Source organism: Phyllobates terribilis, unplaced genomic scaffold, assembly GCF_046119375.1.
Source record: "Phyllobates terribilis strain yellow unplaced genomic scaffold, ASM4611937v1 Scaffold_13__5_contigs__length_258822181, whole genome shotgun sequence".
Taxonomy (NCBI): Eukaryota; Metazoa; Chordata; class Amphibia; order Anura; family Dendrobatidae; genus Phyllobates; species Phyllobates terribilis.
The window spans coordinates 139,476,465-139,503,068 of record NW_027362773.1 but is presented as its reverse complement, the minus strand read 5'-3'; positions in this window follow the sequence as shown (position 1 = coordinate 139,503,068).

Genomic DNA, 26,604 nt, shown 5'->3' with positions numbered 1-26,604 from the left:
ATTTTAAAATAATTTTTATCTGCATCTATCTCTGAAAAAAAATTTGGGCTTGTAGCAGTGTGTGGGAGTTGTTCTATTAGTCCATCTATACTAACCTCCACCAGGTTGCAAATTAAAAATAATTTTTATCTGCATCTAGCTCTGAAAAAATATTTGGGCTTGTAGCAGTGTGTGGGACTTGTTCTATTAGTCCATCTATACTAACCTCCACCAGGTTGCAAATTAAAAATAATTTTTATCTGCATCTAGCTCTGAAAAAAAATTTGGGCTTGTAGCAGTATGTGGGACTTGTTCTATTAGTCCATCTATACTAACCTCCACCAGGTTGCAAATTAAAAATAATTTTTATCTGCATCTAGCTCTGAAAAAATATTTGGGCTTGTAGCCATGTGTGGGACTTGTTCTATTGGTCCATCTATACTAACCTCCACCAGGTTGCAAATTAAAAATAATTTTTATCTGCATCTAGCTCTGAAAAAATATTTGGGCTTGTAGCAGTGTGTGGGACTTGTTCTATTAGTCCATCTATACTAACCTCCACCAGGTTGCAAATTAAAAATAATTTTTATCTGCATCTAGCTCTGAAAAAATATTTGGGCTTGTAGCAGTGTGTGTGACTTGTTCTATTAGTCCATCTATACTAACCTCCACCAGGTTGCAAATTAAAAATAGTTTTTATCTGCATCTAGCTCTGAAAAAATATTTGGGCTTGTATCAGTGTGTGGGACTTGTTCTATTAGTCCATCTATACTAACCTCCACCAGGTTGCAAATTAAAAATAATTTTTATCTGCATCTAGCCCTGAAAAAATATTTGGGCTTGTAGCAGTGTGTGGTACTCATTGTATTAGGCCATCTATACCAAGCTCCACCAGCTTTGAAATTAACAATAATTTTTAGCTGCATCTAGCCCGGAAAATAATTTTTCTTCTCAATAGTGGTAGCAATAGAAATATGGGGCGCGCGCCTGGCTAACAAAAATATACCCTTCATAACAAAAAACACCAGCCTAGCGCACTGCATTAATAAGATGGCATCATCGTCTCTCCCAGTGCTAGGCCTCCTATGCTGGCTAGCATTCCTGTGCCTAAAACACAATGTATGGGTCCGCGCTAGCCACGATGCTGAGGGGTCTAAAGCTGCTGCTAACGCTTTATCACAATTCAAGTGGCAGATTTTCACAGAGCTCCTCCCCAACGCCCACCCATCGGGCAACAGTTGCCCACCCTTCCTATGGGATTTAGTGGTGAATAGTTGATGCCATTAATCAGAGCGTCAGTTGCCCCGTCGACGTGGCAAGCATACGGTAAGGCATGGGAAGAGTGGACACGACTAGTAGCAGGCAGACGGGTTGACCAATGTGAACAAACGAGATCACAAGTCACCATAGAATTTCTCCACCAGCTAATGATGAGGGGCATATCAGGGGCGTCAGCGCAGCGGTGTCTGACTGGAGTAGCATTTCACTTCCAACTACTGAATTGGGGAGATGTGACAAAGAGATTCATCATCAGACAATCCATAAAAGGGTGTAAAAGGGGTCAGCCAAGTCAGGAGTGTAGACGTCCCGTGTCACTAAAACTGATTTCTCACATCATATCCCTAACACCATTAACATGACACTCACAATTTGAAGCAACACTACTGTCTACTGCATTTGCGATTGCCTTCTTCGAGGCGCTATGCATAAGCGAATTAGTCCCTCAATCCAAAATTACCACCAGTGGAGGCTTATTACACCAGGACGTAGTCATAGCCAATAATGCAATACGTCTACGCATACGCCAATAGAAAACGGTTCCAGCGGGCAGGGGCACTTGGGTACTTCTACAACCCACAAACGGTACACTGAGTCGGGTAACAATAGTAAAAACACATATAACCATCAGATCACAGTAATTTCTTCCTATCACACATTGATGGAATGCCATTATCAAGATACCAGTTCCAAGCTATATTTAATAAATGCATAACATCGGCAGGGAACCACCCCAAAGATTATGGGACACACTCATTCCGCATAGGCGCGGCCACGGAAGCAGCAAGAGCAGGACTGTCAGAAACGGAAGTTCAGAGGATAGGGAGATGGCGATCCACGTGTTTGGCGAGATACATAAGACCGGACTTGTTATCCTAACGTGGTTTGTTTCTTTTACAGGTGACGCTAAGCCAACAGTGTGGGTGATAGGCCACTCGTATATATATTGGGCAGAAAAAAGGGCGAAAGTCCGCCCAGGCGGGAGGAAATTAAAGTTTCATAACACATATTTCAACTGGAGAGGTATTAGAGGCCTGCTAAGGCCACAGGTACTAATGGAGGTAATCAAGGTAGGGAGAGAGGCTAGAGGTCCGGTCATCTTAGTTATACAGGCCAGGGGAAACGACCTAGGTCATCACAAGAGCACATAACTAATGGCAATAATGAAACTAGACACTGAGCGCTGAGCGCTTCAGAGAATTTTTCACAAAACTAACTATAGTATGGTCAGAGATTGTGCCGATAGCGGTATGGCAAGATGCGCGAGACATCACGGCCATCGAACGGACAAGGCAGGTAATAAATATTCGGATGGCAAAATTTAGAAGAGACAGAGGCGGTGTAGTGGTACAACACAGACAAGTGGAAGGAGATAAAGCAGGCCTCATATGGCCCGACGGTGTTCACTTAATGGATATTGGACTGGACATATTCCGGTCAGGACTCCAGGACGGAGTGGAAGAAGCGTTAAGAGTGATGGATGGGGGTCAGAGTCCTGCATACGAGTACGCAGGATCCTCCGTGGCCTAGAAATAGAAAGGACATGTTGGAGAGTTACACTTGTTGGCCAACTTGCCGGTGTGGAGACCCAGGGCATGCTGCAACAAGCTGAATTATTTTAGAAATAAAATGGCTTTCTAATGGAATGAGTATAAAGAGTTAATAAAGCTGTGACCGATCCTCACCCAGTTGTAAGAGTTACATTATTGTATTGTCAAGGAAAGGGGGGCGGTAGGGGGGCTGAGCATCTGGGTTTGGTTTGGGGTCCCCACAGTCTGCCTAGGCTAGATGCATTTAAAAATTCTTATTAGATACACAGGCGGTGCAGCTTGCTTCGCAGCTGGGCTACTACGCCCAAAGTATTGCCTAGGCTAGATGCAGTTAAAAATTCTACGCTGACAAGCAGACACTGAAGCTTTGGAGCAGACCTCTGAGTAAACAGCTCTTCAGACTCAACCATCTGTGTTACCCCAAGCCATAGTGTATGTAGTTTCTTACAGTTAAAAGGGGGGGGGGCGACCCAACCCACCTGGAATTGACTATGCCAACGTCACGTAAAACACAGCAAGGGGACTCCAAAAAGAGTCTCCATTTTTTCCAAAAATTGTGGCACAGACACCAATAAAGTGGCATAAATTGCCCCAGAGTTACTTAAAACGGTTGGTGAGGTGATTTTACCAAATCCTCAAGTTTTTAGTCTCCCCGGGATGACACGGGGGTAGAAAAGTCCTTGCGGATCCATGATTTGTTCATCTTTATGAACGTGAGTCTGTCTACATTCTCAGTGGACAGCCGCGTGCGCTTATCTGTCAGTACACCACCAGCAGCGCTGAACACACATTCAGAGAGAACGCTGGCTGCAGGGCATGACAAGATCTCCAAGGCGTGAGTGGCGAGCTCCGGACATTTTTCCAGATTGGAATCCCAAAAATGAGCAAGGGTCCAGTGACACAGTCATGGCTTCGATGTTCACTTGGAGATACTCCTGTACCATCCTCTCTAGGCGTTCACTATGTGTCAGACTTCTTGTCTCCTGTGGCCTTGCAAAGGATGGTCTAAAAAAGTGGTGAAACGATTCCACAAAATTGCTGTTACCAGCAGATACTGTGTTACTGTTACGGTTTTAGTGATGAAGACTCGACAGTCCCACGGTTTGCAAGTTAGAACTGTGAGATTCACTACGTGCACCACTGGTGTCTTGTGGAAAAGCACATGTAAGATTCTGCAACAGGCTCTGCTGATACTCCTGCATGTGTGAATCCCTTTCTATGGCAGGAATTATTTCGGCAAATTTACTTTTGTACAGGGGATCTAAGAGTGTGGCAACCCAGTAGTCGGGATTACTTCGAATTCTGACAATCCAAGGGTCATGTTGCAGGTAGTGCAGCAAGAAGGCACTCATGTGTCTTGCGCATCCAGGAGTACCAAGTCCTTGTTGTGTAGGTAGCGAGGTAAGAATCATGCTTCCTTCCTGTGCCCTCTCCCCCCAACCTCACACAACAGAAATGTGATCAAGGTCTCCCTCATCTGATGAGTCTTACATGCCCATCGCCATTTCATCCTCCACTTCTTCCTCGGCTCCTGCACCTTCCTCAACAGTTTGGCTTCTACCATGCGCCCTGGTTAATCCCTCTCCCCCACCCTCCCACGCCTGCCGCCTTGGTGCTGCCGACTGTCTGGACCTTGGAGATGTTATCCCTTCCGCATACGACTCCTCCTCTACTTTCTCCACCTCCTCTTGTCCCACCACCTGACTCTGAATTCTGTTTAACGTGTGCTCCAGCATGTAAATCACCGGAATAGTCATGCTGATAATGGCATCGTCAGCACTAAACATCTTCGTCGCCATTTCAAAACTGTGCAGAAGGGTGTGTGGCGCCCGTGAGGGTTCAGTCGCCACAGAGGTACTGCATCTCACCCAGAGGTGTAGTATCTCACCCTCAGGTAAGGAAGGAGTATGGCTCGGGACCCTAACACCTGCATCCAACACATACCCGCAGTGGGGGTAGGGCGAGATTGCTCCTAAGGGAGAGCACAGTCCCAGGTCCCTAGCTGGCGGGAGGGTCCTATGTAGTGGGTGTGGGTGGAGAAAGCAGCTTAGGGGAGCACATGACAAGGAGAGTATAAATAGTAAGCCATCTTAGAAAGAGCAAGCCAGTCAGAGGAGGAGAAGTGACAGGAGCAGAGGCTCTGCATGAGCTCTGCTCTGGAGGCGGGCCTAGCCTGGGAGGCCCAGGACTGAAGGAGAGAAGAGAGGAGTGGGAGCAGGAAGGCTCCAGGAACTGAAGGGACCCTAGGGGTATGGGCCGTGCAGAAGGCCACCCGTACGCCAGCTGCTACCAGGAGGTAGAGGGGTCAGGCCAGATAAGGGGAACCGGTCCCTCAACTAGCGGAGAAACAGCAAGGCTCAACTAGAAACCGGAGGCTGCAGCATTTCATGTACTGCAGGCCAAAGTCCACACCAGTCTCACTAAGAAGGTAGCCACATAGGACCCAGGGGACGTAACACACGCCGCCCGCCAAGGCCCGAGGATACCGTATAGAAGTGTCACTGGGTGTGAGGTGCAGGGAGAAGGCCAGAGAAAGGACACACAGAAGGGGGTCCTGCTAAGTACTCTGGAGCTATCTGGGGGTGGACTGAGCCCCTCACTGAGTACGCACAGCACGCCGGGGGAGATTGCTCTGGTACCTGTAATCTGGACTGCAACAACTGTGAGTAAAGATCTTGGGACTGCATCACACGGACTCTGTGTTCATTACTGACTCCCTGCACTACAACCACCATCATCCACCCACACTGCCCTGAAGCTACACTCTTCCTGTGGGGAGTAATAATACCATTGCTGCAAAACCACCAGCTTCAGAGGACTGTTCGGCAGCGGCGGCCCCTTTGGCCGCACTTCACAGGTGGCGTAGTCGGACATTATAAAACCCATATATACAAATTACCCTTGGACTACAACCCCCAGCGTCTACCGGCCCGGCTCCGGGTACCGCATGGCCCAGGGGGCGCGTCAACTTCATAGGTCCCTGATCTGAGACCACTCCTGCAGCGTGATTTGCCCCACCTCTGGATCTCGTTGGCCCAGGCTATACGTCAGAACGTATTGCACCAGGGCTTGTCGGTGCTGCCACAGTCGCTGCAACATGTGCAGAGTTGAATTCCACCGTGTCGGCACATCGCATTTCAGCCGGTGAACTGGCAGGCCCAATGACTTCTGTCGAGATGTAAGTCTTTAAGCTGCGGGATGCGAACGGCGGAAGTGAGCACACAGCGACCGTGCCCTCTGCAGAAGGCCATCTAGTGGGCTAAAAATTGCTGGACAACTAGGTTCAACACGTGAGCCATACAAGGCATGTGTGTGACATTGCCCCGGCGAAGGGCCGCACCCAGGTTTACAGCATTGTCGCACACGGCCTTCCCTGGTTGCAGGTCCAGTGGAGACAACCATTCATGAAACTGGGTCTCCAGAGCTGACCACAACTTCTCAGCTGTGTGACTCACATTTCCCAGACATTTCAAAGTAAACACCGCCTGATGCCGTTGAGCCCTGCTGCCAGCATAGTAAGGAGGTGTGCAGGATTCCTTCTGCACAGTTAGAAAGCGGGTGGCATTACCAGACAGGCTTTGGGTGCAGGTTGAGGACCGAGAGGAGGTTGAGGAGGCAGAAGCAGTGGAGGAACTTCTAGATAAAGAGGATTGATGTACAACTCGTGGGGACGGCAAGACTTGGACAGCAGCCCCTTGTCCTGCTGTCACCATAGTTACCCAGTGCCCAGTCAGCGACATGTAACGCCCCTGTCCATGCCTACTCGCCCAAGTGTCTGTGGTGAAATGCACCCTGTCTCACACAGAGTTTCTCAAAGAAGCGGTGATGTTGTGTGCGACATGCTGGTGGAGCGCAGGCACACCTTTCTTTGAGAAATTGTGCCGACTGGGCATCTGGTACTGGGGCACTGCGACAGACATAAGGTCTCGAAAATCCTCTCTGTCCACCAGGCGGAAAGGCAGCATTTCTGTAGCCAACAGCTTGCAGATGGTGAAATTCAACCTCTTAGCTTTGTCATGGCTAGGAGGAAATGGTCTTTTACTTGTCCACATCTGAGGGACCGTGGGCTGGCTGTTGTGCTTAGACGGGGTTGAGTAGGGTGTCCTCAGCAAACTTGCTGGTCTGTGAGGAAGATGCAGGCGGAAAAGTTAGGTTGCCTTTATCCAAAGGTGGTGCTCTCGATGTCGGAGAGCGCTCAACCCCAGCTGGTGTTTCCACTTCCAAATGAAATGATGACCTGCCAATCACACTGGCTGTTGCGGGTAAAGAGGTGGCAGGTCTGCGTCCAAAAACATGTGTGACTGCTGTCCCCCCAGTCACAGAGGATGAAGAGGCCACGGATGCACAAGATGGGGCAGACGGTGGTTGGCCCGGCCCGCTAGGCCGCATTGTAGCACAGTGAGCTTCCCACTGCAACTTATGCTTCATATCCATGTGACGGTTCATGCATGAAGTACTCAAACTATGGATTTTTTGGCCTCTACTTAGCTTTTGGTGACAAATATTACTGATAACACGAGTTGGGTCATCCTTATCGATCTGAAAAAATGCCCAGGCTATGAAAGGCTTAGAGCCCATGCGACCTGAAGAGCCACTACGACTTGTGGTCAGAGGCAGAGTTGTGGTTGAGGATGTAGTTGTTGACGTGCTTCCAGTACTCCGTCTCTGTCCAGGAAGGTGCAACCTAACCTCGTCGTCAATAGCAGCTGTGATGCCCAGCTGCGCTTGGTATCACAGATCCTAGAAGAGTGCATTGATGGAGTCCTCCACAAGAGGCCCGCATAAACATTCACACATCTCCACCTTCCACCTCAGACCAGCAGAGGGAGCCTGTTAGGGATATAAATAGGGAAGGTGGAGCTAGGCAGTTCAGTTCCTCTGAAGAGTTCCTGCAGTAAAGAAGCCTAAGAGAGGTCAGTCTGCAGTGGAGCTCAGTCTAGTCTAGATTACTCAGTTAATAGTTCAGCAGTGGAGCACGAGGCTCCTGTTAGCTAGATTCAGGGAGCCCTGTTAGAGCTTAAGGTGTGCCGGTGCCATAAGATCGGTGAAGCGCGGCAAGCTGCCGTTAGTGTGCATAGCCTAGTGAGGGCCCGAGTAGGCCGAAGGCGAGTGGAGAGTTAGTACATAGGGGGCAGAGGAGCTTAAGCAGCTCACCCCGAAGCATTTACCGGACACCGGATCCGAGCTTACCGGGATCTCTATGACCCAGTAAGGCATAACCGGAATCCCTGGGGAACTACAAGTCCCAGGATCGCTAAGGTGCTGATACGTAACAGAGCCAGAAGACGCTTAGGCCCCGCATACTGGGAGCATGAACTCCAAGACAAGGCCCTACCACAAGGTCAGCCAGCGCAGGACAGAGACAAAGTTAGGCCTAGCTCCAGGCAGATCAGAAACTTACTACGCAGAGGCAAGAAACAGGAGGCCCTATACCCGCTCATTGGGGAGGATCCTGATATGCACCCTTCACCCTACAGTGCTCCGGGATGTGCCTGAATTTCCACCAGTAAAAGGTACAGAAGTGACTACCGTGTTCGTTCCCATTCTTGCTCTGACCCAGCTGGGTCTCGCCTATCCTGCATTCCACCTTCATACACTTTTCTGAGGCCTAGCTCCACCTGTGGGGAGCTATACCATCAAGCTGCCTTATCACCGGCCTCAGTGGACTGCTGCAGCGCTGGTGCTTCTCACCAGATACCTCAGTGGCGTCACGAACTCTTATAAAATTAACAATTATCCACCCTTTTAAAGAGTGACCCCAGGGTACGGGCCCGGGAGCCGACCACCGCGACATCCCCAAGGCCAGGCAAAGGCCCTGGTACCGAGTCATCCCCATCCCCTGGGCTAGTCACATCCTCCTCCATCTCCTCTGCTGACCTCATCGACTGGCTGACTGTGGGTTGACAGTAAGTGGGATCTCCAACCTCGTCATCATCACCCTGTGTGTTCTCACACCCGTCGTCCTCAGAGCCAACCTCTTCCTGCCCTGACCGAAAAGTCAAGTTATCGCTCCAATCAGGTATTTGAGTCTCATCATCGTCTTCATCATTGTCTCCACCAACAGGAGTTACAGTTTGGGAACAAGGGTCTACATTATGCTCAGAACCTTCTTCATCTGGTCCTGGATACGACTCATAAAGATTCTGGGCATCAGTGCAGATCATTACCTCGTCTGGATTAACAGAAGCTCTGGAGCAGACCTCCGTTTCCCAGGCTATAGAATGAGTAAACAGCTGTGCAAACTCAACCATCTGTGTTACCCCATACTCAGATGGGCAGCTGGAGACTTGGGAGCTGTGAGGAAGCAAGTGCGATTGGGGTGACACCTCTGAGGACTGGAGTATTTGTGATGTTGAAGTTGAGGTGGAGGAGAGCCCACTTGAAGGAGAACTTGATATCCGTTGAAGCACCTGCTGTTTTTGTGCCTCATCTGGAATTTGTAGCGATGGGCGTGTCCGTAAGAAAGGGATCGTATCACATTGTCCACTAAAAGAAGTAGACATCTTAGTTTGGCTGGAAGATGGTCTTTCTTCTGCAGATGTTACTCCCCCCCACCGCGGGGGGGCTCGACCCACCAGCAGACAGGCACCAGTATTGGGAGAGGGGGGCTGGCTGCCAGGGTCCACCGCGGCTCTGGCACAAACCCGGCGACACGGAGGTCGCACGAGCAGGACTGGCCGTGTCGGCTTCGCACTCCAGCGTAGTCCCTCTGCCCACTCGCGCCCGTAACCTCAAAGGGATGCGCAAGCGGCTTTTCTTCCCAGGGCTGTTCCCCGCCCAGCAGGAATGTGGGGGAGCTCAGGTCGGCCTTCCACTGTACTCCCTTACCTCCCTCACCCTCTTTCCTTCTTCCGTTCTCCATCTAACCCCTCGGCTCTGTGGTGTCCGCTCGCCCTCCAGCTCTCTCCTTCTCACAGGTGGACTACCGCGTGTATTCACACTGTGGCGAATCTTTTGGGCCCAGGCATAAGAAGTTGTCGAGGTAATGGATAATATGTGCCCCCTTAGAAACGTCCATTACAACCCATTCGAGGAAGCAACTAAACGCCTCAAATAGTGAACAGGATCTGGAGCACCCCATGGGCAAACAGCGATCTATATAGTATGCTCCTTCCCAGAAGCAGCCCAATAGGTGGACACTATTCGGAGGCACAGGTAGTAAGTAACCGGAACGCCGCATCAATGTCTATTTTGGCCATTAGGGTGACCCTTCCCAACTTCTTGATCCGCCTGATTGCCTTGTCAAAGGATGTACAGTATATACTACTGTACTTGGTTCCGCGTCGATGTTGTCGTTTACTGACCTGCCCCTTGGATATGACAAATGGTGGATTAGTCCGAATGTATTGGGTTCCGTTTTTGGCACAACTCACAACGGGGATACCACTACGTCTTGTAAGGAAAGTGTTCTGAATGGAACCGCCATTCTATCTGAAGATATTTCTGTTTTTAATTTTCCTGTCACGACGTCTGGGTGTTGGTAGGCTGATTTTAGATTTTTACTCCAGCCTTTCTTGATTTTAGAAGGGCATGACATGCCTATATCTGTGTCTCCCCCTCCTTTTACTCCTCCACCTCTTTTCTTTTCACACGACTATATGTACTTGTCACTTTTCCATGTGTTAGTTGTGTCTTCTAAGCAGTTTGTCAGCTTTTGGACACCTTTGAAGTGTTTTCTATGTGTTTTCTATGTGTTTCTATGTGTTTTTGTTTGCCTGCCATTGGTTTTAATGGTGTTCGAAGGTGTTCGACGAACAATTCGACGAACAGTTCGGCGAACATACGGGTGTTCAACGAACCGAACCGAACTCGAACACTACGGGGGTGGCTCAACACTAGTCCTAAACTCAACTCCTGCACTAAACTAAACTAACCCCGCCTCCAGATCCAGTTGCCAAGGGGAGAGTCCTCCCCTTGCTGGTCTGAAGCCAGGAAGTGTTGCATGTATTGTGTTCCTGACCAGGAAACCCCTGCTTGCCTCCAGACATGGCATCACCTCTTTTGAGGGAAGCAATACCACTGCGGCAACCAGACCCTCTGGGGTGCCACATATACTTGCTTGCATACAGTATAATGACCCCCACATAGCCCACCAGATATTATACTGGCTCCACATAGCCTTCCATATAGTATAATGGGCCCCATAATCCTGCATACAATGCTGGTCAGCATTATTGGCACCCCTTAATTTTTTTCATAGACTGTACAATATCTTCAGAAATAAATGGAAATATACCAAAGTTATGTCCTCAGGATTTATTAATTAGTAGTCCAAAGTAATACAACAATAAAACATTGTTTTTCAACTTCCATGTTACAATTTCAAAGAAGAAAAAGAATAAACAGCATGTGCAGCAATAAAGGCACCCCTAATTAATACTTGGTTGCACTCCCTTTGGCATTGAAGACAGCCTCCAAACGTTTATTGTAGCCATCTATAAGCTTCTTGCACTTTTCAACTGGAATTTTCCCTCTCCTTTGCAGTTTATTCAAGCTCTTGATTGTTTGCAGGCTTCTTTTTCTCAATGGCAGATTTCAGCTCACCCCAAAGATTTTCAATGGGATTGAGGTCAGGACTCATTGCTGGCCATTGTTAAACAGTCCATTTTTTTTAGTTTTCAACCATTCATGTGTACTTTTGGATGTGTGCTTGGGGTCATTGTCTTGCTGGAGGACCCATGATCTTCAACTCAAACCAAGATTTCTTACACTGGGCAGGACATTACACTCTAAAAATCTCTTGATAGTTTTCAGATTTCATGATTCCTGTGATATGGTCAAGGCCTCCAATTCCAGACACAGAAAAGCAACCCCACAGCATTATGGCTCCTCCACCATGCTTAACTGTTGGTAAGGTGTTATTTTCCTTATAAGATTCTTTACACTGTCTGTAAACAAACTGTTGCTTTGCATTGCCAAAAAGCTCTAGTTTTGTTTCATCTGTCCACAGAACACTTTCCCAGAAGGATTGTGGTTTGTCAAGGTACTCTTTGGCAAAGATTAGTCATTCCTTTTTATGTCTTTTCTCCAGCAATGTTTTTTCCTTGGCCTTTGCCCATAAAGCTCTGCTTGGTTTAGTGTGCGGCGTATGGTACTTGTTGAAACTAAGACCCCCAGACTGTTCCAGGTTGGCCTTCAGGTCTCTGGATGTTTGACATGGTGTTTTTTCCACCATTCGCACCAACCTTTAAAGACATCTCTTGTCAATTTTCCTCTTTCCCCCACATCCAGGGAGGTTCTTGACGGTTCCATGCTTGGCAAACTTCTTAATAACATTGTGCACTGTTGAAATTGGGATACCAAGGTCTTTGGAGATGGCCTTATACCCTTTGGAAGTCTTTGTGTTTGCTAATATTAGCAGTTATGATGTCGTCAGACAGCTTCTTTGTCTTCACCATTGTGACAAAGGAACATGGCCTACCATGTGGCTTTTTAAAACATTGAAGTCTTCATTCATTAGCTAATTCATGTCACATTGGCACTGACAATTAATCACAGGAGAATCTCTTTTGTGATTTACCACAGGTGAGTCAAAATGTCTCTCCATACTAAATTAATGTCAAGGGTGCCAATACCAGTGTCACAGCAATATTTAGGCTTTTTTATTTTTCTCTCTCATTGTTTTTGGTTTTAATTTATTGTTTATCGTTTGCTCTTTTGTATTCATCACGAGTGCACTATACAAAAAAACTGTTTCACTTGATTAATTTTTTTTCAGGATGTATTTCACATTATGTACTTAAAATTCATGGATGCCAATAATGATGAGCAGGACTGTATTGTATAATGCAGTACCCATGGTCCTTCATAGAATAAAATGCATCCCCCATGGTCCTCCGTACAATATAATGCACTCCCCATGGTCTTCCATAGAATATAATGCACCCCCTACGGTTCTCCATAATATATTATGGTCACCAGTCACTGATTTAAAAAAAAATACAATACTCACCTCTCCTCATTCCACCCGATGCTCTGGTCTCCTGAGCTTGTGGTGTGAAGCGCCGCAGATCTCAGTACAAGGGGGCACTGTAATGACATCATCGCGCCCGCTGCTCTGACATGTTAGACACCAAAGAAGAATGATGTGGGTGGAAGTGTCAGCTGAAGCTCCCTCCTCCATCATTATAGCCCATGCCAATGGGCAGAGGGGAGGCTCACTGCAGGCTCTGACACAGAGTTCCCACCCTGGCTCACAGGCCTCATATCAGTCGCGTGACCTGCCACCATATGCGGTGCGCCACTGCTCCTGACATACTCAGCTCTGCTACATCACCACAAGTGAATCTCCTGACATATCATGCTCTGCTTCATCACTACAACTGAGTTTCCAGACATACCAAACCCTGCTTTGCTGCTGGTCTCTGCTGCGTTATCATGAATCTCCTTACCTACTCAGCTTTTTGACATTGATGAGACAACTCTACTGGCTCATTATCCCAACTCAGTTCTTCTCTGAATTTCATGTGATCTACTACTTTACCACTTGAGTTGTCATCCACCTATTGCAGCCTCCTTTGCTCCAGCGTGTCCACCTCACTTCAACAACAAGTGGCAGCACGGTGGCTCAGTGGTTAGCACTGCAGCCTTGCAGCGCTTGGGTCCTGGGTTTGAATCCCACCAAGGACAACATCTGCAAGGAGTTTGTTCTTCCCGTGTTTACATGGGTTTCCTCCGGGTTCTCCATTTTCCTCCTATATTCCATTGACATACTGATAGAGAATTTAGATTGTGAGCCCCAATGGAGACAGTGCCCATAATGTCTGTAAAGCGCTGTGGAATTAATGGCGCTATATAAGTGAGTAAAATAAATAAATAAATAAACAACTTCATCTGTCTATGCAGAACAACCACCGCTCATCTGGAATGAAAGTTTTGAAAAACCATCTCATTGGGTGGAAAAACAACAGAAATGTCAGGCCATGGAATTCAATGAAGCAGCAGGGTCAGCATTTTGATTGGACGGCCGTGAGAAAATATTTGATAAAGTAATTTAGATATCTGTAAGTCAACAGGACTTAATTCAGGTGGAGTGTGAGCTCTCTGTACTGATAGATGTACAATTATAGCTGACCATTATTTCACCTCCAGACTCAAACTTTCTAATCATCTACCATCTCCTGCATGTTTAAATGGTAACTATAAGACCTGCAGTGCTTTATAAACCAGTTGTCATGGTACTGTATCAGGATTTCCCAGGGAAATGGGCTCCTTTCCTATCCCTCAAGCTAGGGGGTGCCCTAGATTATCCCTGTCTACTGGTTAACTCCTGAAGGTGGAGATGCCAGGGTCTCATACCTTGCTATGCTCCTGTCTTACCCTTAGCTGTTCCCTCCCCCACCCAGGAAGGTGTGAGGCTAAGGTGTATAGGATTACACTAACTAGACAGACAAGGGAAGACAGACAGGGATAAATGAAAACTACAATCATACAAAATATGCTCACCAAGCAACAGACTGGTACACAGAGGAGGGTAAGTTAGGTGAAACCACAAAGGAAAGGGTGAGGATGAACACACAAACAAACTCCACACAGAAATCTCCAGAACAACTTTTCAACCGCCAACTCCAAACACTGAACAAATCCTCCAACTCCAAACCAGGCAGAATGAACTATCACTGGCAATTCCCAAATGCCAGTAGTGACACATATACCAGAGGGAAGTGACGCACCCCCTGGGACATATTCCTTTTTGAGGGGAATACCCGGCACCGGATCAGATGGGGGGTTGTAGTCTCCGAGCGGCTGTGACCCGGTCCCGTGCCCAGGGCGTCAAGCTCAGTGTTATGTGGCAGCTTTACAGATGTTACTACAGTTCTTTTGTGTCGACTACGCCACCCGTTGTGATGCGGTCACTGTGGCCGCCGCTGCTGCAGGGTCCGCTGAGGCTGATGGTGGGTGCGCAGCTTGGTGAGATAACCCCCAACGGGAGGGGTATAGCCTCAGAGGGGACAGGCGCAGAGGATGGGGGTTGTGGTGGTGCGATGCAGCCGGCAATGAAGACAGACTCGGGTTGTGCAGTTAAGAGTGTTTACTTACTGCTGATGTTGTACTGGTCACTCCAGCTGCTAGTGACCACCCGAGCCGTGCTGCGTCCACCAGGTCCTGGATCCGGCCAACCCCCAAACAAATCCAGAGCGTGGCCCTGAGCTCTCCCTCTGTCCTTTCTTCAGCCGTCCCCACCAGTGATTCACCTAGGTCCAGCTCCCTCGGGCCTTCTTTTGGGACACCCTTGGCCCTGGGTTCCCTGACCCTTCATGTGGTGTGCCTTCGGGGTGAATGTGGTGGGTGACCGTGACAGACACTGCCCACGGTCTCCGGTCTCTGGCTGGGGAATGTCTTTGCCCCCACCAGCTTGGGTTCCGGTACCCTCTTGCTGACTCCTCACCCGGTGTTCTAATTTGGGTTCTTGGGTCCCTTCAGTCTTCCCCCTCTGGGTCTTTCTCTGCTCCACTCTCTCTCTCTCCAGGGCTGCTGTTTCCTTCTCTCTCCTCTCCAACTGACTTGTTCTCAGCGTCTGACCCTGATCTAAGTTGGTGCCCTCCTTATATATCCCTCTATGTGTGAGCTCAGGTGACCAGCACCCAATGAGCTCCTATCACTACCCAGACTGCTCCCCCTATCTGCCCCTACACTACATGGGATGTACCACCCCCCTCCCACTCCAGCCAGGAACAGGCTCGGTTGTACCTGCACATTTCTAAGTGGGAGTACCGTCGGCCTGCTCCTCTGAAATGGGATGTATGTAGTGCATGCAGTCTATCTGAGCTCAGTTCCACACTCCTTCCTTACCCGGGAGTGGAATATCACACCTCTGGGTTGAGGTGCAATACCCCTGTAGCAGCCGAATCCTCAGGGTGCTACAGAAGTGCCCAACACAGAACAGCTGAAGCAATCCAGGATGGAGAGCTCCAGGAGATCAACTGAACTTATTAATCCTAGCAATACCAGAGCAAAGAAAACCTGCACTGTTTAGTAGGATTGTGAAGCAGTTCTAACCAGTACAGGAGTTCAGGTGACCAGGCGCCACAATCTTCAGGCCGTTCTCTGTCGCGCTATTCCCATGACAACAATGTATCTTACATTCTGACATTTGCCCACATCAGCTTCCATATGAAAAGTCAAAAGTAGCCTATATAACGTATTCCCTTTTCTCATTGTAAATCTATTAGTTAGGGCAGCACCCCTGCTGGAAAGGGACGATCTCTTTTTTGCTATCAATTTTCCATAAAGTGTTTGATTTACCAGGACGGGTTCACTCAGGGGCTGATGGACTCCTTCACCTTAGACAAGTTATTAATTTTGTGGTTAATACATGATTCAATTTTGAATTCTGGCCTCTGAACTTATTTGGAATAATTAAGTTCTGCCTGCAGTCTGATATGCTGGACTCTTAAGTCAAATTAAAGACAAATTTGCTGAAAAGGTTCTACTAACATCCATCGTCATTCTGATTAGTCTTGTTGCAAGAATAGGCTTACATCTCCAGAAAAGATTCAGTGAATTATTGTCTTGCAATGGGAGAAAATCCTTGATATCTTTCAAGGAGAATTGTTTAGTTCCCTTTTGCTTCTTCTTCAAGTCCTCCTCTTTGTGTACATAGACATTCGTGTATTCTGAATCTCATTGTTATTTTTTTGACCAGGCGACTGAATATTCCTTTACATTCTCTGAAACCTCCTCGGAAACTCATCTCTGCAAATGGCACCAATTGCTTGTTTGGTCAGCAGTGGTCATGACAATATTTGCCCATTTTTTAGTGGTCTACTACTTGTATTACCTGGTGTAGTTTTTCTTGTTTGCAGTTTTCCAACAAGAATTTTCAGTGTTCCATCAAGAATTTTACTCTTGCCTCTTTTTCTGCTTAGCCTCCCTGGTGCCAAATATTCAGTTTTCGTACCCGGACTTTGCTGAAATGTTTCCTAAGAAAAGAGCAGAGACCTTGCCACCCCTTCAGTCCCATGACAGCATTATTCCTCTTCTTCCCTACTTGGTGTTAAGGGAACGGTTGCAAACAACTTTATTAAATAATGGAAAGCAACCGAACCCGGGGTCCGCTATGCAGCCTGGAGAACTGCGGCCGAACACCTTCCAGTTAAGAAGGTAAAACAACCAACTTAAATAACAATCCCTTCCGTGTTACTGCACACCGGAAAGAGAATAGAGATTCGCACTATCTCCGTTAACTGCACGAGAGATGTGCGATAAATAATGTATCTGTAGCCCTGTTTACAGCACAGGGACTACACAGCAGGCGCTAGGATGCATGTGTGATACACGCTGGCGTATACGCTCTCCCAGTCGGCGTGCTACTGGACTGAGGAGTATCTCTCCACGTGGCTTACAGGCAGTGCCGGGAATACGGCGTCTGAAAACTGCTCGGGGTGTATGGTGATCCCTTTGTCGGAGCCAGACTGTCAGATGAAGCTACCTGCCTCCCTCCAATTAAGGCTGCCTATCCCCCGTTAAACCTGCCTGACAGAAGCTAAAGCACACATGGAGCCCAAACGACCAAGCCTCCACACAACAACACCATAACAGCTCAATGATCAGAGCGCGCCACCATGTTTGTGGGTGGGCTATTTAAAGATTAAGCCCTGCCCACCGTCGCACTATTTGTGACGTCACCCGCGACCAATCAGGCGGTGCCAGGTCACCGTGACGCGCCCCCTGGGCCATGGGGTGCCCGGAGCCGGGCCGGTAGATGCTGGGGGTTGTAGTCACTGTGGCGGTGACTCGGTCCGTGACCCAGGTGGTCAATTCAAGGGTAGTAGATGTATATAGGTTATATAATGTCCGACTACGCCACCTGTGGAGTGCGGTTAATAGAGACCGCCACTGCGGAACAGTCCTCTGAAGCCGGTGGTATAGCAGCAAAGGTGGTATAACTCCCCACAGGAAGAGTTAGCTTCAGGGCAGTGTGTGTGGATGATGGTGGTTGTGCAGGGTGTCGCGGTGTAGAAATAACCACAGAGTCCGTGCAGTGCAGTCCCAGGGTCTTTACTGGTAGCAATTAGACAGGCCTGGACTGGAGTACTGGCTAGAGATGAGAGTCTGGTCAGTCTGGGAGCAAGCATAGAGTCCTCCTGGGCAGGTGGAGTTGTAGGCCTGCCGTTCTCACTATTCTCTTTGGCTATTCTGCTTGTAGCTGTGATGTAGCCCACGTCCCTCAGTGTAACGTGCTGTGCTCACCCGTATGGCTGGCAGCTCGGGCCTTGTGGATGCCTCGCTCCTCCTTGGCGGTACTGGTCCCTCGGTGCTGCTGAGCCTCCGGGCGTCTGATGGGGCCAGGAGATCTGCAATCTCCTCCCCCACAGCCTTGGACTCCGGTGTCCGGTTCTCTGTGATGATCTGCTAGGACGAGCTTCTCCAGCTCCAGTCCCTAGCTCCTCTCTCCTCAGTGTCCTGAACTCAACTCTCTGCACTAACTAAACTAACCCCGCCACCAGATCCAGTTGCCAAGGGGAGGAGCTCCCCTTGCTGGCCTGGAGCCAGGAAAGTGTTGCATGTATTGTGTTCCTGACCAGGAAACCCCTGCTTGCCTCCAGACATGGCATTACTTCTTTTGAGGGAAGCAATACCACTGTGGCAACCAGACCCTTGGGGTGCCACATTGCCCCCAAGTTAATTTCAGTACTCCAGGACTGAACATATTTTTCAAAAGTAACAGGTAACAATAACAATAGCAATAACAAGGTACATTAGAATATTTACAAACATTACAGTCCTTGATAGGTTACAGTATAATCTGCAACTAGGTGTCCATTCAACTGCGCAAGGTGTAGTTCGAGGGACCCGTCCAAAACCCTCCACGGACGCCCTGGGGTGGCTGCAGGGCATAGATGATCCAGGTGTTGGACCACGTCTTCGGCCACCTCCAACGGGTTTTTGTTCAGTGGTCTGTCACAAAGGGGGCACTTTTACAAGTGCAACTATTTATAAGGGAAAGTTCTTGGTTATTCACTGTCCGTAACCTAAAAGTCTCTGGACCCTTTTCGGGTAACGGGATAAACAGGTTAAATGCACTCATATGAAACATTTCAAAATCAGCAATATCTCTGTTATATATTTACAGGTAACTATATACAGTCATGGCCAAAAGTATTGAGAATGAGACAAATAGTAATTTTTCCAAAGTTTACTGCTTAATTTTTTGTAATGGCAATTTGCATATACTCCTGAATGTCAAAGAGTGATCAGCCTAACAGCAATTACTGTACTTGCAAAGTCAATATTTGCCCAGAAAATGAACTTTAACCCCCAAAACACATTTCAACATGATTGCAGTCCTGCCTTAAAAGGAGCAGCTAACATCGTTTTAGTGATTGATCCATTAACACAGGTGTGGGTGTTGATGAGGACAGGGCTGGCGATCAATTAGTCATGATTAAGTAAGAATGACATCACTGGATACTTTAAAAGGAGGCTGGTTCTTAGTATCATTGTTTCTCTTCAGTTAACCATGGTTATCTCTAAAGAAACATGTGCAGCCATCATTGCACTGCACAAAAATGTCCTAACAGGGAAGAGTATCGCAGCTACAAAGATTGCACCTCAGTCAACAATCTATCGCATCATCAAGAACTTCAAGGAGAGAGCTTCCATTGTTGTCAAAAAGGCTCCAGGGCGCCCAAGAAAGACCAGCAAGCGCCAGGACCGTATCTTAAAACTGTTTCAGCTGCGGGATCGGACTACCAGCAGTGCTGAGCTTGCTCAGGAATGGCAGCAGGCTGGTGTGAGTGCTTCTGCACGCACTGTGAGGCGGAGACTCTTTGAGCAAGGGCTGGTTTCAAGGAGGGCAGCAAAGAAGCCGCTTCTCTCCAGAAAAAACATCAGGGACCAACTGATATTCTGCAAAAGGTACAGGGAGTGGACTGCTGAGGACTGGGGCAAAGTCATTTTCTCTGATGAATCCCCTTTTCGATTGTTTGGGACATCTGGAAAACAGCTTATTCGGAGAAGAAGAGGTGAGCGCTACCACCAGTCTTGTCTCATGCCAACTGTAAAGCATCCTGACACCATTCATGTGTGGGGTTGCTTCTCAGCCAAGGGAATCGGCTCACTCACAGTCTTGCCTAAAAACACAGCCATGATTAAAGAATGGTACCAGAATATCCTCCAAGAGCAACTTTTCCCAACTGTCCAAGAGCAGTTTGGCGCCCAACAATGCCTTTTCCAGCATGATGGAGCACCTTGCCATAAAGCAAAGATGATAACTAAATGGCTCATGGAACAAAACATAGAGATTTTGGGTCCATGGCCTGGAAACTCCCCAGATCTTAATCCCATTGAGAACTTGTGGTCAATCATCAAGAGACGGGTGGACAAACAAAAACCAACAAATTCTGGCAAAATGCAAGCATTTATTATGCAAGAATGGACTGCTATCAGTCAGGATTTGGTCCAAAAGTTGATTGAGAGCATGCCAGGGAGAATAACAGAGGTCTTGAAGAAGAAGGGGCAACACTGCAAATATTAACTTGCTGCATTAACTCATTCTAACTGTCAATATAACCTATTGGTACTCATAATATGATTGCAATTATATTTCTGTATGTGATATAAACATCAGACAATCACTAATAAAAACCAGAGGCCAGCAGATCATGTGAAAATATAATTTTGGTGTCATTCTCAAAACTTTTGGCCATGACTGTACAGCATACTCTGCATTTTAAATTCTCCAATGAGCAGGGGGCTGACTTTTTGTAGCTCTGATAGATCTACGCAATGCACTATCTGTCAGTGCTCTACCCTGGTCCCTTGTGTCTACCCCTGGTGTGGTGGGTTCAGTGTGAACTGCACTACAGGTAGTATGAGGTAGTACTGGTAGGTTGGGCAGTTTCCTACGAACTCTTTGGCTCACCGTGGGTACGACAGGTTTACTATTAGCAGAGGGTTGATTCTCCTGGTCTGCTGTCAATGAAACTTCTTCCTCTCGGGTCAACTGTTCTTCCAACTCTTCTGGGACTTCTGCAGCTTCCTGAGGGGCTGGTTGGAGAAAGGTAAGGACTGGCACAACAATTGCATTGTTCACTTGTGTCCACGACCGGGGAAATTCTCAGAGTACTGTTCTGACCATTTCTTCCACTTCCTCTGTGGGTTGAGGGATATCTTGGTCTTCTTTAGGGTGTTGCAGTTGCTCGGGATATCTCTTCAAGTGGTCTCTTGAAACTGTTGCTGATGTTTCTCCTTCATCCTTACTAATGAGCCACAACTTGGTGTTATCATGACTCGAGGGTAGGATGGTATACGGCTCTACCTCCTACTGGTCATCTAATTTGTGGAGTCGCCTCTTTCTCTTAAAGACTTGTTCTCCAGGTGATAAAGAAACAGCAGGTGCGTGTTGATTATAAGTCTTCTCTTGTCTTTGTCTTGCTTGGGACAGACTTCGTTCAACACTCTCTTGCACTTTGCGGTATTGTTGTTGCCGCTCAGTGTCCCAATCTGCATCTGGTGAGGCCGTCTCTGGTGTTAGGACTCCCATGTCCAGGTCGATGGGCAGCTTACCAGGTCTTGCTCCCATCAGGTAAGCAGGTGTGCAGTTGGTAGAGTTTACTGGGATATGGTTATAGAGGTCCACCAGATCTGGTAGCTTTTCTGGCCACAGACTGCGTTCCTCAAGGGGCAACGTCTTCAGCAGGTCTATCACCACCTGGTTCATCTTCTCACACAACCCGTTGGTTTGGGGGTGATACGGCGTTGTCCTGATTTTCTTGCAGCCGTACAGTTTGCAGAATTCCTGGAACACTTCCGCTTCGAAGGCTGGACCTTGATCAGTGAGCACACGGTCAGGGTAACCATGCGGGCGACAGAAGTGCTTTTGGAATGCCTTGGCTGCCATCTGAGCCGTCTGGTCCTTTACTGGCACTACTACCAGGAACCGGGAGTAGTGGTCTACGATGGTGAAAGCGTAGACATAGCCTGACCTGCTTGGGGCTAGCTTCAAGTGGTCCAAGGCTACCAGTTCAAGTGGCTGTTTGGTGATGATGGGCTGCAGGGGAGCCCTCTGGCTGTCACGGTCTTTTCGCCTCAGGTTGCATGGGCCGCATTCTCGACACCACCTCTCGATTGCCTTCCTCATGCCAGCCCAGTAGAACCATTAACGTAGCAGGACTTCCAACTTCTTCCTGCCAAAGTGTCCTGCTCCATCGTGGTACGCTTCCAAGACCATTGACGCATCCCGCCTCGGGACTACAACCTGCCAGACCAATTCATGTGTCCGGGAGTTGATGGCTCTTCGACACAGCTTCCCTTCATAGATGAATAGCTTGCCCTTCTCCTTCCACAGCTATTTGGTCTCCTCTGGAGCATCTGGATCAGGGTACGAGTCAGCTCGTGTCAACAACTCCTTGACTAGGCGGACAGCCGGGTCACTATCTTGTGTCTCTGCCCATCCATGGTGGGGCAATGGATTGAACGTGGCCTCTCTGTTTGCGTAGCACCTGTTCTTCACACAATGGGAGCACTGGGTTACTCCATGACGGTGGAAAGCGGGGATCTCTATCTCCTCCAGCTCTTCCGGGTCTTCTCCCCCATCTGGCAAGTTAGGCATCCTGGACAGCGCATCGGCACTTGCATTCTTGCGCCCAGCCCGGTACTTGATGGTGAACTCATAATTAGACAGTCGGGCCATCCATCTTTGTTCCAGGGCACCAAGTTTCGCAGTGTCCAGGTGCGTCAGTGGGTTATTATCCGTGAAGACGGTGAATTTGGAGGAGGCGAGATAATGCTTGAAGCGCTCTGTCACAGCCCAGACTACGGCGAGGAACTACAACTTGAAGGAATTGTAATTTTCGGGATTCCTTTCTGTGGGCCGGAGCTTCCTGCTGGCATAGGCAATCACTCTTTCTCTGCCTTGCTGTATCTGGGACAGCACCGCTCCTAGCCCCATGTTGCTTGCATCTGTATGGAGTATGAAGGGTTGGCCATAGTCAGGGAAGGCCAGGATCTCGTCGCCTGTGAGAGCCATCTTCAGCCTACTGAAGGATTCATCTTCCGGCTTATCCCATTTGAATGGAGGCTTCGGGTTTTTGGCCTTCCTGGACTGGCCTACTAGGAGGTCCTGCATGGGTGCCGCCATCTTGGTGAAGCTTTGGATAAATCTTCGGTAGTAGCCCACCAACCCGAGGAACTGCCGCACTTCCTTGCTAGTGGAGGATCTTGGCCAGTCCTTGATTACTGTGACCTTGTCAGGGACTGGTGCTACTCCTTCGGCGCTTACCACATGACCTAGGTACTGTACCTTGGGCTTCAACAGGTGGCATTTTGACGGCTTCACCTTCAGGCCAAAACCAGCTAGGGCTTCAAACACCTCTGCCAGGTGCTTCAGGTGATCTTCATAGGACTTGGAGTATATTATGATGTCATCCAGGTACAGCAGGACTGTCTCGAAGTTCTTATGTCCTAGACAGCACTCCATCAACCGTTGGAAGGTTCCTAGGGCGTTGCAGAGCCAGAATGGCATGCAGTTGAACTCACTGAGGCTCATCGGGGTTGTGAATGCAGTATTTTCTTTATCCGCCTCTGCTACAGGAACCTGCCAATACCCACTAGTGAGATCCAAAGTAGAGAAATAATTAGCAGATCTTAATGCAGCTAGTGACTCCTCAATCCTGGGTAATGGGTATGCATCTTTATGTGTAATGCGGTTGATTTGCCTGTAGTCTACACACATTCTCATCGTGCCATCTTTTTTCCTTACGAGAACTAATGGAGCTGCCCAGGAGCTACAACTATCTCTTATCACCCCAGCCTCCTTCATCTCTCGTAACATCCCTTTGGTATTTTGGTAGTGTGCAGGGGGTACAGGCCGTTACCGCTCTTTAATGGGTGGATGGTCTCCCGTGGGGATATGGTGTTGAACCCCTTTCACCTGCCCAAAGTCGAGCGGATGTTTGCTGAAGACCCTTTCATACTCCTGGACCACCCGGTATACTCCATGTTTTTGGTGCTGAGGGGTGGAGTCAGTGCCCACGTGTAGCTTTTGACACCAGTTCTCCATCTGTCCCTTGGAGCCATTATCCTCCTCCAGTTTGGATGGAGGTAAGGGTTCCACTGTTTTTATAGAATTGTTGCTGACGGTGAATAATTTGGCAAGGGTAGCATACCGGGGCAAATGGACTTCTTTCTCCCCAATATTTAGGATGCGGACTGGCACTCTCCCATGGCGGACATCAACTACTCCCCGGGCTGTCAAGATGGTGGGCCTACTGTCAGAGTATACGGGCTCTACCAGGGCCTGGTAATCTCGACCCCTGAGACCAATTGCTGCCCGACACCATATCAACATTTCACTTCTTGGGGGCATGGCAATGGGGAACGGGTCACTCATCCTGACACTGACAATTTCACCACCAGACAGTTCTACCTGTTGTCTTCTCATCAGGGCTCTGATTTCTCTCTGCAGAACCCGCTGTTGACTGGAACTGGCAGTCTCCGCAACCTGCTGTAACAAGACAATAATTTCTGAAAGACAATTTTCAATGACATTAGTGCCTAAGGTTATCATGGGATGACTTTCTCGGCGATCAATGTCAACAATTATCATTCCTTGTGTTGTCAACTCTACTTCGCCAATCTTTATGGTCACTTCTTTATACCCCACCTGAGGCAAGGGCTCACCATTGCTGGCATAGATGCTAAGATGTTCATCTGGACGGTGGGTAATGTCCGAATCAGTCCAGTATCATTTATAAAGAATGTATGGCATAGTGGTTACCTGGGATCCAGTGTCCAGCAACGCACTCATCAGGATGCCGTCAAGCACAACAGCTAGGACCGGTAGTCCCCCCACATACTTGTCTCTCCAGTTGTGTGGGCCTGGTGGTCTTACACTTGGGGGTTGGCCCTCTGCCCCAGGTTTTGCTCGTTTAAATTACAGTACCTTGCATAATGTCCTGGCTTGTGACAGCGGCGGCAGATGGGTTGTCCGTCCTGGTTGTAGCGGTCACTGTTCCTCCCTCTGGTTGGTGGAATCCTCCTCTGTTGTCACCACGGGACGTCCTCCAGACTGGAAGCCAGCTGGATCTTCCCTTTGGGGGATACCTGCAAAGACTGCACAGTTTTGGTTAGTGCAGCTACACTTTTAGTCAGCTCTTGGACCTGAAGGTGCAGGTCTGTAGACGGATCATTGTCAAGAGTCTGTGCATCAGCTCCCACAGGCTCTGGGGAAAAGGGTGCCACCTCCTGGTGGTAGGTGATAGCTGGGCGCCGGTGGGATGTGGCGCCACCTGGTGTTGGTTCCCGCAGCACCCGGATGGCTATGTCTTTAAATTGTGCAAAGTCCAGATCAGGGTTTTGCAGAGCCATTATGTGCAGCTGTATCCGGTGAGCGCTGGACAGGAGCCCCTCAATAAACTGCTCAGTTAGCAATTTGTTCTCATTTCGCACACTGTCGGGGTCTACTTGTTTGATGGCCGGCAGCGCCTCCTGCAGATTTAAAGCATAGTCCCGCACACTGTCCGGCACCCTTTGCTTGCACCTGTAAAACTTCATTTTTATCTCAGTTGTAGTGCGGGTGTCAAAGGTGTCCTTCAATCGGGCCAGTATTTCCTTCACAGTCCCTTTGTCTCTGGCTGACCAGGACTTCACTTCTCTCTGGGCTGCACCGATTAGCTGTCCTATGAGGATGCTCACTTTCTGCTCCTCAGACAGGGGGTACACTTTAAACAAGCTGCTCAGTCTTTCTTTAAAGTCACTCAGGGTGTGTGACTCTCCTGAGTACTGGGGCAACCACGCCGCCCCCGGTATATATGGCATGGAGAATGGCATTACCGCAGCAGCGGCCGCGCCTGCAGCTGAAGTTCTCTCCATATTGGGCGTTTTCCTCCCCTCTAGTGAACCGTGGCCTACCTTCTTTCACTTTGCTTCCGTAGGCCGCAGTTCCGCAGGCGATGGTCTCCTTTGAGGACCTGGCTTCGCTTGCTTCTGACATCAGCGCTTGCTGGGGCTCCTTCCAGGACCTGGCGCTGCGTCCGTGCGTGAGGCGGGGCTTCGGCTTCGCGCGCTTCCAGCGGTTAGTCCCTCTTCTTCCCGCGCGGCGACGTGGAAATGGCGGAAAATGGCAGGAAACAGCGGCAATTGGCGGGAAAACTTAACCACGGTATGTGACACAGTTCGTGAAGGCGCACAGTACCCGGTAGTAACGGGCACAAAATCCTGCCGACTACGCCAAAGTTGACGCGCCCCCTGGGCCGTGGGGTACCCGAAGCCGTGCCGGTAGATGCTGGGGGTTGTAGTCACTGTGGCGGTGACCCGGTCCGTGACCCAGGTGGTCAATCCAAGGGTAGTAGATGTATATAGGTTATATAATGTCCGACTACGCCACCTGTGGAGTGCAGTTAATAGAGACCGCCACTGCGGAACAGTCCTCTGAAGCCGGTGGTATAGCAGCAAAGGTGGTATAACTCCCCACAGGAAGAGTTAGCTTCAGGCCACTGTGTGTGGATGATGGTGGTTGTGCAGGGTGTCGCGGTGTAGAAATAACCACAGAGTCTGTGCAGTGCAGTCCCAGGGTCTTTACTGGTAGCAATTAGACAGGCCTGGACTGGATTACTGGCTAGAGATAAGAGTCTGGTCAGTCTGGGAGAAAGCATAGAGTCCTCCGGGGCAGGTGGAGTTGTAGGCCTGCCGTTCTCACTATTCTCTTTGGCTATTCTGCTTGTAGCTGTGATGTAGCCCACGTCCCTCTGTGTAACGTGCTGTGCTCACCCGTATGGCTGGCAGCTCGGGCCTTGTGGATGCCTCGCTCCTCCTTGGCGGTACTGGTCCCTCGGTGCTGCTGAGCCTCCGGGCG